Source organism: Oncorhynchus keta, chromosome 9, assembly GCF_023373465.1.
Source record: "Oncorhynchus keta strain PuntledgeMale-10-30-2019 chromosome 9, Oket_V2, whole genome shotgun sequence".
Classification (NCBI taxonomy): domain Eukaryota; kingdom Metazoa; phylum Chordata; class Actinopteri; order Salmoniformes; family Salmonidae; genus Oncorhynchus; species Oncorhynchus keta.
In genome coordinates, this window is record NC_068429.1 from 7,145,362 (window position 1) to 7,160,920 (window position 15,559).

Consider the following 15,559-nt stretch of genomic DNA (forward strand, 5'->3'; position numbering starts at 1 on the left):
ATCAGTAGATGGCAGTTTAACCAACTAATCAGTAGATGGCAGTTTAACCAACTAATCAGTAGATGGCAGTTTAACCAACTAATCAGTAGAGGGCAGTGCTGCCACTGTTTAACCAACTAATCAGTAGATGGCAGTTTAACCAACTAATCAGTAGATGGCAGTTTAACCAACTAATCAGTAGATGGCTGTTTAACCAACTAATCAGTAGAGGGCTGTTTAACCAACTAATCAGTAGATGGCTGTTTAACCAACTAATCAGTAGATGGCTGTTTAACCAACTAATCAGTAGAGGGCTGTTTAACCAACTAATCAGTAGATGGCTGTTTAACCAACTAATCAGTAGAGGGCAGTGCTGCCACTGTTTAACCAACTAATCAGTAGATAGTTTAACCAACTAATCAGTAGATGGCTGTTTAACCAACTAATCAGTAGATGGCAGTGCTGCCACTGTTTAACCAACTAATCAGTAGATGGCAGTGCTGCCACTGTTTAACCAACTAATCAGTAGAGGGCTGTTTAACCAACTAATCAGTAGATGGCTGTTTAACCAACTAATCAGTAGATGGCTGTTTAACCAACTAATCAGTAGAGGGCAGTGCTGCCACTGTTTAACCAACTAATCAGTAGATGGCAGTTTAACCAACTAATCAGTAGATGGCTGTTTAACCAACTAATCAGTAGAGGGCAGTGCTGCCACTGTTTAACCAACTAATCAGTAGATGGCTGTTTAACAGATAGATGGCTGTTTAACCAACTAATCAGTAGATGGCAGTTTAACCAACTAATCAGTAGATGGCAGTTTAACCAACTAATCAGTAGATGGCAGTTTAACCAACTAATCAGTAGATGGCAGTTTAACCAACTAATCAGTAGATGGCAGTTTAACCAACTAATCAGTAGATGGCAGTTTAACCAACTAATCAGTAGAGGGCAGTGCTGCCACTGTTTAACCAACTAATCAGTAGATGGCTGTTTAACCAACTAATCAGTAGATGGCAGTTTAACCAACTAATCAGTAGATGGCTGTTTAACCAACTAATCAGTAGATGGCTGTTTAACCAACTAATCAGTAGAGGGCAGTGCTGCCACTGTTTAACCAACTAATCAGTAGATGGCAGTTTAACCAACTAATCAGTAGATGGCTGTTTAACCAACTAATCAGTAGAGGGCAGTGCTGCCACTGTTTAACCAACTAATCAGTAGATGGCTGTTTAACCAACTAATCAGTAGATGGCAGTTTAACCAACTAATCAGTAGATGGCAGTTTAACCAACTAATCAGTAGATGGCAGTTTAACCAACTAATCAGTAGATGGCAGTTTAACCAACTAATCAGTAGATGGCAGTTTAACCAACTAATCAGTAGATGGCAGTTTAACCAACTAATCAGTAGAGGGCAGTGCTGCCACTGTTTAACCAACTAATCAGTAGATGGCTGTTTAACCAACTAATCAGTAGATGGCAGTTTAACCAACTAATCAGTAGATGGCTGTTTAACCAACTAATCAGTAGATGGCTGTTTAACCAACTAATCAGTAGAGGGCAGTGCTGCCACTGTTTAACCAACTAATCAGTAGATGGCAGTTTAACCAACTAATCAGTAGATGGCTGTTTAACCAACTAATCAGTAGAGGGCAGTGCTGCCACTGTTTAACCAACTAATCAGTAGATAGATGGCTGTTTAACCAACTAATCAGTAGATGGCTGTTTAACCAACTAATCAGTAGATGGCAGTTTAACCAACTAATCAGTAGATGGCAGTGCTGCCACTGTTTAACCAACTAATCAGTAGAGGGCTGTTTAACCAACTAATCAGTAGATGGCTGTTTAACCAACTAATCAGTAGATGGCAGTTTAACCAACTAATCAGTAGAGGGCAGTGCTGCCACTGTTTAACCAACTAATCAGTAGATGGCAGTTTAACCAACTAATCAGTAGATGGCAGTTTAACCAACTAATCAGTAGAGGGCAGTGCTGCCACTGTTTAACCAACTAATCAGTAGATGGCAGTTTAACCAACTAATCAGTAGATGGCAGTGCTGCCACTGTTTAACCAACTAATCAGTAGAGGGCTGTTTAACCAACTAATCAGTAGATGGCAGTTTAACCAACTAATCAGTAGATGGCAGTTTAACCAACTAATCAGTAGATGGCAGTGCTGCCACTGTTTAACCAACTAATCAGTAGATGGCTGTTTAACCAACTAATCAGTAGATGGCAGTTTAACCAACTAATCAGTAGAGGGCAGTGCTGCCACTGTTTAACCAACTAATCAGTAGATGGCAGTTTAACCAACTAATCAGTAGATGGCAGTTTAACCAACTAATCAGTAGATGGCAGTTTAACCAACTAATCAGTAGATGGCAGTGCTGCCACTGTTTAACCAACTAATCAGTAGATGGCTGTTTAACCAACTAATCAGTAGATGGCTGTTCAACCAACTAATCAGTAGAGGGCAGTGCTGCCACTGTTTAACCAACTAATCAGTAGATGGCAGTTTAACCAACTAATCAGTAGATGGCAGTTTAACCAACTAATCAGTAGATGGCAGTTTAACCAACTAATCAGTAGATGGCTGTTTAACCAACTAATCAGTAGATGGCAGTTTAACCAACTAATCAGTAGATGGCTGTTTAACCAACTAATCAGTAGATGGCAGTTTAACCAACTAATCAGTAGATGGCAGTTTAACCAACTAATCAGTAGATGGCAGTTTAACCAACTAATCAGTAGATGGCTGTTTAACCAACTAATCAGTAGATGGCAGTTTAACCAACTAATCAGTAGATGGCAGTTTAACCAACTAATCAGTAGATGGCAGTTTAACCAACTAATCAGTAGAGGGCAGTTTAACCAACTAATCAGTAGAGGGCGGTTTAACCAACTAATCAGTAGATGGCTGTTTAACCAACTAATCAGTAGAGGGCAGTTTAACCAACTAATCAGTAGAGGGCGGTTTAACCAACTAATCAGTAGATGGCTGTTTAACCAACTAATCAGTAGATGGCAGTTTAACCAACTAATCAGTAGATGGCAGTTTAACCAACTAATCAGTAGATGGCAGTTTAACCAACTAATCAGTAGAGGGCAGTTTAACCAACTAATCAGTAGAGGGCAGTGCTGCCACTGTTTAACCAATCCAGACTCACTATTACTTTTATACTGATAACAAGTTCAAACAGGTGCCATTAATACAGGTAACGAGTGGAGGACAGAGGAGCCTCTTAAAGAAGAAGTTACAGGTCTGTGAGAGCCAGAAATCTTGCTTGTTTGTAGGTGACCAAATACTTATTTTCCACCATAATTTGCAAATAAATTCATTAATAATCCTACAATGTGATTTTCTGGATTTTTTCCTTCTCATTTTGTCTGTCATAGTTGAAGTGTACCTATGATGAAAATTACAGGCCTCTCATCTTTTTAAGTGGGAGAACTTGCACAATTGGTGGCTGACTAAATACTTTTTTGCCCCACTGTATGTCAGTAGATGGCTGTTTAACCAACTAATCAGTAGATGGCAGTTTAACCAACTAATCAGTAGATGGCAGTTTAACCAACTAATCAGTAGAGGGCAGTTTAACCAACTAATCAGTAGAGGGCTGTTTAACCAACTAATCAGTAGATGGCTGTTTAACCAACTAATCAGTAGATGGCAGTGCTGCCACTGTTTAACCAACTAATCAGTAGATGGCAGTTTAACCAACTAATCAGTAGATGGCAGTTTAACCAACTAATCAGTAGATGGCAGTTTAACCAACTAATCAGTAGATGGCAGTGCTGCCACTGTTTAACCAACTAATCAGTAGATGGCAGTTTAACCAACTAATCAGTAGATGGCAGTTTAACCAACTAATCAGTAGATGGCTGTTTAACCAACTAATCAGTAGAGGGCTGTTTAACCAACTAATCAGTAGATGGCTGTTTAACCAACTAATCAGTAGATGGCTGTTTAACCAACTAATCAGTAGAGGGCTGTTTAACCAACTAATCAGTAGATGGCAGTTTAACCAACTAATCAGTAGATGGCAGTTTAACCAACTAATCAGTAGATGGCTGTTTAACCAACTAATCAGTAGATGGCAGTTTAACCAACTAATCAGTAGAGGGCAGTGCTGCCACTGTTTAACCAACTAATCAGTAGAGGGCTGTTTAACCAACTAATCAGTAGAGGGCAGTGCTGCCACTGTTTAACCAACTAATCAGTAGAGGGCTGTTTAACCAACTAATCAGTAGAGGGCAGTGCTGCCACTGTTTAACCAACTAATCAGTAGAGGGCTGTTTAACCAACTAATCAGTAGATGGCTGTTTAACCAACTAATCAGTAGATGGCAGTGCTGCCACTGTTTAACCAACTAATCAGTAGATGGCTGTTTAACCAACTAATCAGTAGATGGCAGTTTAACCAACTAATCAGTAGATGGCAGTTTAACCAACTAATCAGTAGATGGCAGTTTAACCAACTAATCAGTAGATGGCAGTTTAACCAACTAATCAGTAGATGGCAGTTTAACCAACTAATCAGTAGATGGCAGTTTAACCAACTAATCAGTAGAGGGCAGTGCTGCCACTGTTTAACCAACTAATCAGTAGATGGCTGTTTAACCAACTAATCAGTAGATGGCAGTGCTGCCACTGTTTAACCAACTAATCAGTAGATGGCAGTTTAACCAACTAATCAGTAGATGGCTGTTTAACCAACTAATCAGTAGGGCAGTGCTGCCACTGTTTAACCAACTAATCAGTAGATAGATGGCTGTTTAACCAACTAATCAGTAGATGGCTGTTTAACCAACTAATCAGTAGATGGCAGTTTAACCAACTAATCAGTAGATGGCAGTGCTGCCACTGTTTAACCAACTAATCAGTAGAGGGCTGTTTAACCAACTAATCAGTAGATGGCTGTTTAACCAACTAATCAGTAGATGGCAGTTTAACCAACTAATCAGTAGGGCAGTGCTGCCACTGTTTAACCAACTAATCAGTAGATGGCAGTTTAACCAACTAATCAGTAGATGGCAGTTTAACCAACTAATCAGTAGAGGGCAGTGCTGCCACTGTTTAACCAACTAATCAGTAGATGGCAGTTTAACCAACTAATCAGTAGATGGCAGTGCTGCCACTGTTTAACCAACTAATCAGTAGAGGGCTGTTTAACCAACTAATCAGTAGATGGCAGTTTAACCAACTAATCAGTAGATGGCAGTTTAACCAACTAATCAGTAGATGGCAGTGCTGCCACTGTTTAACCAACTAATCAGTAGAGGGTTGTTTAACCAACTAATCAGTAGATGGCTGTTTAACCAACTAATCAGTAGATGGCAGTTTAACCAACTAATCAGTAGAGGGCAGTGCTGCCACTGTTTAACCAACTAATCAGTAGATGGCAGTTTAACCAACTAATCAGTAGATGGCAGTTTAACCAACTAATCAGTAGATGGCAGTTTAACCAACTAATCAGTAGATGGCAGTGCTGCCACTGTTTAACCAACTAATCAGTAGATGGCTGTTTAACCAACTAATCAGTAGATGGCTGTTCAACCAACTAATCAGTAGAGGGCAGTGCTGCCACTGTTTAACCAACTAATCAGTAGATGGCAGTTTAACCAACTAATCAGTAGATGGCAGTTTAACCAACTAATCAGTAGATGGCAGTTTAACCAACTAATCAGTAGATGGCTGTTTAACCAACTAATCAGTAGATGGCAGTTTAACCAACTAATCAGTAGATGGCTGTTTAACCAACTAATCAGTAGATGGCAGTTTAACCAACTAATCAGTAGATGGCAGTTTAACCAACTAATCAGTAGATGGCAGTTTAACCAACTAATCAGTAGATGGCTGTTTAACCAACTAATCAGTAGATGGCAGTTTAACCAACTAATCAGTAGATGGCAGTTTAACCAACTAATCAGTAGATGGCGGTTTAACCAACTAATCAGTAGAGGGCAGTTTAACCAACTAATCAGTAGAGGGCGGTTTAACCAACTAATCAGTAGATGGCTGTTTAACCAACTAATCAGTAGAGGGCAGTTTAACCAACTAATCAGTAGAGGGCGGTTTAACCAACTAATCAGTAGATGGCTGTTTAACCAACTAATCAGTAGATGGCAGTTTAACCAACTAATCAGTAGATGGCAGTTTAACCAACTAATCAGTAGATGGCAGTTTAACCAACTAATCAGTAGATGGCAGTTTAACCAACTAATCAGTAGAGGGCAGTGCTGCCACTGTTTAACCAATCCAACTCACTATGGCTGTTTAACTGATAACAAGTTCAAACAGGTGCCATTAAACCAACTAATCAGTAGATGGCCTCTTAAAACTAATCAGTACAGGTCTGTGAGAGCCAGAAATCTTGCTTGTTTTAGGTGACCCTTATTTTCCACCATAATCAGTAAATAAATTCATTAATAATCCTACAATGTGATTTTCTGATTTTTAACCAACTCAATCAGTAGTTGAAGTGTACCTATGATGAAAATTACAGGCCTCTCATCTTTTTAAGTGGGAGAACTTGCACAAGTGGTGGCTGACTAAACCAACTTTTTTAATCAGTAGATGGCTGTTTAACCAACTAATCAGTAGATGGCAGTTTAACCAACTAATCAGTAGATGGCAGTTTAACCAACTAATCAGTAGATGGCAGTTTAACCAACTAATCAGTGGCTGTTTAACCAACCTGTTTAACCAACTAATCAGTAGATGGCAGTGCTGCCACTGTTTAACCAACTAATCAGTAGATGGCAGTTTAACCAACTAATCAGTAGATGGCAGTTTAACCAACTAATCAGTAGATGGCAGTTTAACCAACTAATCAGTAGATGGCAGTGCTGCCACTGTTTAACCAACTAATCAGTAGATGGCAGTTTAACCAACTAATCAGTAGATGGCAGTTTAACCAACTAATCAGTAGATGGCTGTTTAACCAACTAATCAGTAGAGGGCTGTTTAACCAACTAATCAGTAGATGGCTGTTTAACCAACTAATCAGTAGATGGCTGTTTAACCAACTAATCAGTAGAGGGCTGTTTAACCAACTAATCAGTAGATGGCTGTTTAACCAACTAATCAGTAGATGGCAGTGCTGCCACTGTTTAACCAACTAATCAGTAGATGGCAGTTTAACCAACTAATCAGTAGATGGCTGTTTAACCAACTAATCAGTAGATGGCAGTGCTGCCACTGTTTAACCAACTAATCAGTAGAGGGCTGTTTAACCAACTAATCAGTAGATGGCTGTTTAACCAACTAATCAGTAGATGGCTGTTTAACCAACTAATCAGTAGAGGGCAGTGCTGCCACTGTTTAACCAACTAATCAGTAGATGGCAGTTTAACCAACTAATCAGTAGATGGCTGTTTAACCAACTAATCAGTAGAGGGCAGTGCTGCCACTGTTTAACCAACTAATCAGTAGATGGCTGTTTAACCAACTAATCAGTAGATGGCAGTTTAACCAACTAATCAGTAGATGGCAGTTTAACCAACTAATCAGTAGATGGCAGTTTAACCAACTAATCAGTAGATGGCAGTTTAACCAACTAATCAGTAGATGGCAGTTTAACCAACTAATCAGTAGATGGCAGTTTAACCAACTAATCAGTAGGGCAGTGCTGCCACTGTTTAACCAACTAATCAGTAGATGGCTGTTTAACCAACTAATCAGTAGATGGCAGTGCTGCCACTGTTTAACCAACTAATCAGTAGATGGCAGTTTAACCAACTAATCAGTAGATGGCTGTTTAACCAACTAATCAGTAGAGGGCAGTGCTGCCAATGTTTAACCAACTAATCAGTAGATAGATGGCTGTTTAACCAACTAATCAGTAGATGGCTGTTTAACCAACTAATCAGTAGATGGCAGTTTAACCAACTAATCAGTAGATGGCAGTTTAACCAACTAATCAGTAGATGGCAGTTTAACCAACTAATCAGTAGAGGGCAGTTTAACCAACTAATCAGTAGATGGCTGTTTAACCAACTAATCAGTAGATGGCTGTTTAACCAACTAATCAGTAGATGGCAGTTTAACCAACTAATCAGTAGAGGGCAGTTTAACCAACTAATCAGTAGATGGCTGTTTAACCAACTAATCAGTAGATGGCAGTTTAACCAACTAATCAGTAGATGGCAGTTTAACCAACTAATCAGTAGATGGCAGTTTAACCAACTAATCAGTAGATGGCAGTTTAACCAACTAATCAGTAGAGGGCAGTGCTGCCACTGTTTAACCAGACTCAATTACACTGATAACAAGATGGTGTTTAACAAGTGGAGGACAGAGGAGCCTCTTAAAGAAGAATCAGTAGAGCCAGGCTTGTTTGTAGGTGACCAAATTTAACCATAATTTGCAAATAATCCTCAGTGATTTTCTGGATTTTGTCTGTCATAGTTTAACCAACTAATACAGCCTCTCATCTTTTAGTGGGAGAACTTGCATTGGTGGCTGACTAAATACTTTTTGCCCAACTATGTCAGTAGATGGCTGTTTAACCAACTAATCAGTAGATGGCAGTTTAACCAACTAATCAGTAGATGGCAGTTTAACCAACTAATCAGTAGATGGCAGTTTAACCAACTAATCAGTAGAGGGCTGTTTAACCAACTAATCAGTAGATGGCTGTTTAACCAACTAATCAGTAGATGGCAGTGCTGCCACTGTTTAACCAACTAATCAGTAGAGGGCTGTTTAACCAACTAATCAGTAGATGGCTGTTTAACCAACTAATCAGTAGATGGCTGTTTAACCAACTAATCAGTAGAGGGCAGTGCTGCCACTGTTTAACCAACTAATCAGTAGATGGCAGTTTAACCAACTAATCAGTAGATGGCTGTTTAACCAACTAATCAGTAGAGTGCTGCCACTGTTTAACCAACTAATCAGTAGATGGCTGTTTAACCAACTAATCAGTAGATGGCTGTTTAACCAACTAATCAGTAGATGGCAGTGCTGCCACTGTTTAACCAACTAATCAGTAGAGGGCTGTTTAACCAACTAATCAGTAGATGGCTGTTTAACCAACTAATCAGTAGATGGCTGTTTAACCAACTAATCAGTAGAGGGCAGTGCTGCCACTGTTTAACCAACTAATCAGTAGATGGCAGTTTAACCAACTAATCAGTAGATGGCTGTTTAACCAACTAATCAGTAGAGGGCAGTGCTGCCACTGTTTAACCAACTAATCAGTAGATGGCTGTTTAACCAACTAATCAGTAGATGGCAGTTTAACCAACTAATCAGTAGATGGCAGTTTAACCAACTAATCAGTAGATGGCAGTTTAACCAACTAATCAGTAGATGGCAGTTTAACCAACTAATCAGTAGATGGCAGTTTAACCAACTAATCAGTAGATGGCAGTTTAACCAACTAATCAGTAGAGGGCAGTGCTGCCACTGTTTAACCAACTAATCAGTAGATGGCTGTTTAACCAACTAATCAGTAGATGGCAGTGCTGCCACTGTTTAACCAACTAATCAGTAGATGGCAGTTTAACCAACTAATCAGTAGATGGCTGTTTAACCAACTAATCAGTAGAGGGCAGTGCTGCCACTGTTTAACCAACTAATCAGTAGATAGATGGCTGTTTAACCAACTAATCAGTAGATGGCTGTTTAACCAACTAATCAGTAGATGGCAGTTTAACCAACTAATCAGTAGATGGCAGTTTAACCAACTAATCAGTAGATGGCTGTTTAACCAACTAATCAGTAGATGGCAGTTTAACCAACTAATCAGTAGAGGGCAGTGCTGCCACTGTTTAACCAACTAATCAGTAGATGGCTGTTTAACCAACTAATCAGTAGAGGGCAGTTTAACCAACTAATCAGTAGATGGCGGTTTAACCAACTAATCAGTAGATGGCTGTTTAACCAACTAATCAGTAGATGGCAGTTTAACCAACTAATCAGTAGATGGCAGTTTAACCAACTAATCAGTAGATGGCAGTTTAACCAACTAATCAGTAGAGGGCAGTTTAACCAACTAATCAGTAGAGGGCAGTGCTGCCACTGTTTAACCAATCCAGACTCACTATTACTTTTATACTGATAACAAGTTCAAACAGGTGCCATTAATACAGGTAACGAGTGGAGGACAGAGGAGCCTCTTAAAGAAGAAGTTACAGGTCTGTGAGAGCCAGAAATCTTGCTTGTTTTAACCAAAACTTATTTTCCACCATAATTTGCAAATAAATTCATTAATAATCCTACAAGATTTTGATTTTTTCCTTCTCATTTTGTCTGTTTGAAGTGTACCATGATGAAAATTACAGGCCTCTCATCTTTTAGTGGGAGAACTTGCAATTGGTGGCTGACTAAATACTTTTTTGCCCCACTGTATGTCAGTAGATGGCTGTTTAACCAACTAATCAGTAGATGGCAGTTTAACCAACTAATCAGTAGATGGCAGTTTAACCAACTAATCAGTAGATGGCAGTTTAACCAACTAATCAGTAGAGGGCTGTTTAACCAACTAATCAGTAGATGGCTGTTTAACCAACTAATCAGTAGATGCTGCTGTTTAACCAACTAATCAGTAGATGGCAGTTTAACCAACTAATCAGTAGATGGCAGTTTAACCAACTAATCAGTAGATGGCTGTTTAACCAACTAATCAGTAGATGGCAGTGCTGCCACTGTTTAACCAACTAATCAGTAGATGGCAGTTTAACCAACTAATCAGTAGATGGCAGTTTAACCAACTAATCAGTAGATGGCTGTTTAACCAACTAATCAGTAGATGGCTGTTTAACCAACTAATCAGTAGATGGCTGTTTAACCAACTAATCAGTAGATGGCTGTTTAACCAACTAATCAGTAGATGGCTGTTTAACCAACTAATCAGTAGATGGCTGTTTAACCAACTAATCAGTAGATGGCAGTGCTGCCACTGTTTAACCAACTAATCAGTAGATGGCAGTTTAACCAACTAATCAGTAGATGGCTGTTTAACCAACTAATCAGTAGATGGCAGTGCTGCCACTGTTTAACCAACTAATCAGTAGATGGCTGTTTAACCAACTAATCAGTAGATGGCTGTTTAACCAACTAATCAGTAGATGGCTGTTTAACCAACTAATCCAGTAGATGGCAGTGCTGCCACTGTTTAACCAACTAATCAGTAGATGGCAGTTTAACCAACTAATCAGTAGATGGCTGTTTAACCAACTAATCAGTAGGGCAGTGCTGCCACTGTTTAACCAACTAATCAGTAGATGGCTGTTTAACCAACTAATCAGTAGATGGCAGTTTAACCAACTAATCAGTAGATGGCAGTTTAACCAACTAATCAGTAGATGGCAGTTTAACCAACTAATCAGTAGATGGCAGTTTAACCAACTAATCAGTAGATGGCAGTTTAACCAACTAATCAGTAGATGGCAGTTTAACCAACTAATCAGTAGATGGCCACTGTTTAACCAACTAATCAGTAGATGGCTGTTTAACCAACTAATCAGTAGATGGCAGTGCTGCCACTGTTTAACCAACTAATCAGTAGATGGCAGTTTAACCAACTAATCAGTAGATGGCTGTTTAACCAACTAATCAGTAGAGCATGCTGCCACTGTTTAACCAACTAATCAGTAGATAGATGGCTGTTTAACCAACTAATCAGTAGATGGCTGTTTAACCAACTAATCAGTAGATGGCAGTTTAACCAACTAATCAGTAGATGGCAGTGCTGCCACTGTTTAACCAACTAATCAGTAGATGGCTGTTTAACCAACTAATCAGTAGATGGCTGTTTAACCAACTAATCAGTAGATGGCAGTTTAACCAACTAATCAGTAGATGGCAGTTTAACCAACTAATCAGTAGATGGCTGTTTAACCAACTAATCAGTAGATGGCAGTTTAACCAACTAATCAGTAGAGGGCAGTGCTGCCACTGTTTAACCAACTAATCAGTAGAGGGCTGTTTAACCAACTAATCAGTAGAGGGCAGTGCTGCCACTGTTTAACCAACTAATCAGTAGAGGGCTGTTTAACCAACTAATCAGTAGATGGCAGTTTAACCAACTAATCAGTAGATGGCAGTTTAACCAACTAATCAGTAGATGGCAGTGCTGCCACTGTTTAACCAACTAATCAGTAGAGGGTTGTTTAACCAACTGATCAGTAGATGGCTGTTTAACCAACTAATCAGTAGATGGCAGTTTAACCAACTAATCAGTAGAGGGCAGTGCTGCCACTGTTTAACCAACTAATCAGTAGATGGCAGTTTAACCAACTAATCAGTAGATGGCAGTTTAACCAACTAATCAGTAGATGGCAGTTTAACCAACTAATCAGTAGATGGCAGTGCTGCCACTGTTTAACCAACTAATCAGTAGATGGCTGTTTAACCAACTAATCAGTAGATGGCTGTTCAACCAACTAATCAGTAGAGGGCAGTGCTGCCACTGTTTAACCAACTAATCAGTAGATGGCAGTTTAACCAACTAATCAGTAGATGGCAGTTTAACCAACTAATCAGTAGATGGCAGTTTAACCAACTAATCAGTAGATGGCTGTTTAACCAACTAATCAGTAGATGGCAGTTTAACCAACTAATCAGTAGATGGCTGTTTAACCAACTAATCAGTAGATGGCAGTTTAACCAACTAATCAGTAGATGGCAGTTTAACCAACTAATCAGTAGATGGCAGTTTAACCAACTAATCAGTAGATGGCAGTTTAACCAACTAATCAGTAGATGGCAGTTTAACCAACTAATCAGTAGATGGCAGTTTAACCAACTAATCAGTAGATGGCGGTTTAACCAACTAATCAGTAGAGGGCAGTTTAACCAACTAATCAGTAGAGGGCGGTTTAACCAACTAATCAGTAGATGGCAGTTTAACCAACTAATCAGTAGAGGGCAGTTTAACCAACTAATCAGTAGAGGCGGTTTAACCAACTAATCAGTAGATGGCTGTTTAACCAACTAATCAGTAGATGGCAGTTTAACCAACTAATCAGTAGATGGCAGTTTAACCAACTAATCAGTAGATGGCAGTTTAACCAACTAATCAGTAGAGGGCAGTTTAACCAACTAATCAGTAGAGGGCAGTGCTGCCACTGTTTAACCAGACTCAATCTTTTATAGATAACAAGTTCAAACAGGTGCCATTAATACAGGTAACGAGTGGAACTAATCTTAAAGAAGAAGCAGGTCTGTGAGAGCCAGAAATCTTGCTTGTTTGTAGGTGACCAAATACTTATTTTCCACCATAATTTGCAAATAAATTCATTAATAATCCTACAATGTGATTTTCTATTTTTTCCTTCTCATTTTGTCTGTCATAGTTGAAGTGTACCTATGTTTACACTCATCTTTTTAAGTCAGTGGTGGCTGACTAAATACTTTTTTAACCCACTGTATGTCAGTAGATGGCTGTTTAACCAACTAATCAGTAGATGGCAGTTTAACCAACTAATCAGTAGATGGCAGTTTAACCAACTAATCAGTAGAGGGCAGTTTAACCAACTAATCAGTAGAGGGCGGTTTAACCAACTAATCAGTAGATGGCGGTTTAACCAACTAGTCAGTAGAGGGCAGTTTAACCAACTAATCAGTAGATGGCAGTTTAACCAACTAATCAGTAGATGGCAGTGCTGCCACTGTTTAACCAACTAATCAGTAGATGGCTGTTTAACCAACTAATCAGTAGATGGCAGTTTAACCAACTAATCAGTAGATGGCAGTTTAACCAACTAATCAGTAGATGGCTGTTTAACCAACTAATCAGTAGAGGGCAGTTTAACCAACTAATCAGTAGATGGCTGTTTAACCAACTAATCAGTAGAGGGCAGTTTAACCAACTAATCAGTAGATGGCTGTTTAACCAACTAATCAGTAGATGGCAGTTTAACCAACTAATCAGTAGAGGGCAGTTTAACCAACTAATCAGTAGATGGCTGTTTAACCAAATTTGTTTACATCCCTGTTAGTGAGCATTTCTCCTTTGCAAAGATAATCCATCCACCTGACTGGTGTGGCATATCAAGAAGCTCATTAAACAGTATCATTACACAGGAGCACCTTGTGCTGAGGACAATAAAAGGCCACTCCAAAATGTGCAGTTTTGTCACACAACACAACGCCACAGATGTCTCAAGTTTTGAGGGAGCGTACTACTGGCATGCTGACTGCAGGAATGTTCACCAGAGCTGTTGGCAGATAATTGAATGTTCATTTCTCTACCTTAAGCCGCCTCCAACATCGTTTTAAAGAATTTTGAAGTATGTCCAATCGGCCTCACACCCACAGACCACATGTAACCACACCAGCGGGACCGTTTGAGACCAGCCACCCCGGACAGCTGATGAAACTGAGGGGTTTGCACAACTGAAGAATGTCTGCACAAACTGACAGAAACCGTCTCAGGGAAGCTCCTCTACGTGCTCGTTGTCCTCACCACGGTCTTGACCTGACTGGGCCACCTTCGATGGCCACTGGCACGCTGGAGAAGTGTGCTCTTCACGGATGAATCCCGGTTTCAACTGTACCGGGCAGATGGCAGACAGAGTGTATGGTGTCTTGTGAGCGAGCAGTTTGCTGATGTCAACGTTGTGAACAGAGTGCTCCATGACGGTGGGGTTATGGTATGTATGGGCAGGCATAAGTTACGGACAACGAACACAATTGCATTTTATCGATGGCAATTTCAATGCTCAGAGATACCGGGACGAGATGCTGAGGCCAATTATCGTGCCATTCATCTGCCGACATCACCTCATGTTTCAGCATGATAATGAACGGCCCTATGTCTCAGGGATCCTGGAAGCCGAAAATGTCCAATTTCTTCCATGACCTGCATAATCACCAGATATGTCGCCCGACTGAGCATGTTTGGGATGCCCTGGATTGACATGTATGACAACTTGTTCAAGTTCCCGCCAATATCCAGCAACTTCACACAGCCATTGAAGAGTGGGACAACATTCCACAATTTTTTAAATATTTTGTGAAGAATCCAATACTTTTTCTCGTATGTGGTATTAATCACATTATTGTGGAAGCACCTCCTCTATGAGCATGAATGAAACTGTTTGAGATGGTTTGAATCCTGAGCAAACAGCCAACATATAGTTTGAAGTATAATAGACCAACATAACTACTGTAGTAGGTCAAAGCTGTGTGCTGGAAAACCTTGGTGGTGCTCATGTGAATTTCCTTTATTTTTTCAGACCAATGCCTATACTCACTTAAAACTTTGTTTTTTTAGTTTTGAATAGTATAATCATTAAGCCTCACATCACGTAACAACACAAAGCACAGTTCCTAAAGGAAGCTTGCTTACTTAGCTGCTCTTACTGTATGTAATCTAATTACACAATTTACACTAATGATCTATTCTGAAACCTAAGAGTTATATTGTGACGTCAAGCAATAAACTGAGCCATAATGTAACGGACTCAACAAAGGCCCTCTGTTATACAGTACCTGTTGTTAATGAACCCTGATCATATATTCTTCTAGCCTATCATTAAGTTACATAACAGGAATAAAACACACACACACACACCAAGCGCACACACCAAGCGCTCACACCAAGCGCGCACACACACACACACACA

The 15,559-nt window shown here is 39.7% G+C and overlaps 1 protein-coding gene across 1 annotated transcript in view; it reads right to left on the reverse strand.

Annotated features, from left to right (window-relative positions):
* Positions 1 to 15,559, reverse strand: part of LOC118380269 (protein Shroom3-like) — a 196,133-nt gene that overhangs the window by 27,423 nt on the left and 153,151 nt on the right. The window lies entirely within an intron of this gene.